The 1,551-nt window shown below is 41.2% G+C and overlaps 1 protein-coding gene across 1 annotated transcript in view; it reads left to right on the plus strand.

The window, feature by feature from the left end:
* Positions 1 to 1,436: 1,436 nt before the first annotated feature.
* Positions 1,437 to 1,551, plus strand: part of stx1b (syntaxin 1B) — a 32,265-nt gene continuing 32,150 nt past the window's right edge. The window contains exon 1 of the mRNA XM_060897468.1: positions 1,437 to 1,551. This exon is cut by the window's right edge and continues 452 nt beyond it. The gene's annotated coding sequence lies outside the window, so the exon portion shown is untranslated.

Consider the following 1,551-nt stretch of genomic DNA (forward strand, 5'->3'; position numbering starts at 1 on the left):
ATACTATACTGATGATATTACTATGACCTAGACTATTACTTTTATAACGAGTATTAGACGAGATTATTCTAGACGATAGGAGTCTAGACTAGACTATACGAGACTATACTATACTATATGAGACTATATTATACGATACATAGCCAGACTATAGTGAGACGAGACTGATGTACGTTACTATGAGATTAGGATGGTAGACAGAGAGTGAGAAAGACGAGATGAGACGAGAACTAGAGGATACGAGACGATACTATACTATGACCGATACTATACTATACTAGACATACCATACAGACGTACCACTATACTAGACTATAGAGACTAGACGAGACCATACTTATCCTAGACGAGACGATAAGGATACGAGACGCTATTATACTAGATTATACGAGACTAGATCGAGACGATAGAACAACTATAAGATACGATAATTACCATACTATAATATACTATAAAGACCAGACTACACTATACTATACTAGACTATACTAGACGAGATCATACTAGACTAGACTATAAGTATACTAACTATACTAGACTAGAAAATATACTAGACGATTAGATACTATACAATACCATACATATTATACTATACTATAGTATACTATACTATACTATACTATACGATACCATACTATATGAGACTATACTATACTAGACTAGACTATACTATACTATAATATACTATACTATAAGATACGATAATATACTATATGCCACGTCCAAACCCACCCATAACACAAACACAACTACCCAAAACAAATACCCTTGCCAGAACCCCCAGTCCCAACCCCTCCTCCCCCCAAACCCACAACCCAACCCCCCCACAACCCCATCCCCTCCCACCCAATAATGGTGATCCCCCTCCTGACCGCATCCCACCCTAACCCACTTACCCCTTGACATTCATGCTGCCGGCCCAACCATGAGGCGAAGGCGAAACGACGCCATCACTCACAAAGGACGTGTGACGTCAGTCTTTCCGTTTCCATCCCGGAAGTCACTTGGATTCCCCGCGACTCATACGTGCGCACGCGCAATACATACAAAGGTTTATACCTTTCCCATTAATGAGGCGTTACTGTGGTCGTAAAGGCGTGTGATTTATATACGTACACGTGAGAGAGAGAGAGAGCGAGAAATGAGAGAGAGAGTGTGAGAGAGATGGAGATAGACACAGACACAGATCGACAGAGAGAGAGAGAGTGTGTGTGTATGTATGTGTGTGTGTGAGAGAGAGAGAGACAGAGAGAGAGAGTGTGTGTGTGTGTGTGTGAGAGAGAGAGACAGACAGAGAAAGAGACAGAGAGAGACAGACAGATAGAGAGATAGACAGACAGATAGAGAGAGAGAGTCCCTGTTTCCATCACAGCTGGTTCCATATTAAATAGTAGTCATTAATAAATACGAAGTAAATAAATGTGTGATATTAAACAGTTATAATAAACCCAATAGAACGCTACGTCACCAACGCTGCAGCTCGCGCGTCGCCATAGCTACTGCGCCTGCGTACTGTTTTCTACCTACTACATCCTAGTGTTTAGTATGCGG

This window comes from Tachysurus vachellii, chromosome 21 (assembly GCF_030014155.1).
Source record: "Tachysurus vachellii isolate PV-2020 chromosome 21, HZAU_Pvac_v1, whole genome shotgun sequence".
In the NCBI taxonomy this organism is placed as follows: domain Eukaryota; kingdom Metazoa; phylum Chordata; class Actinopteri; order Siluriformes; family Bagridae; genus Tachysurus; species Tachysurus vachellii.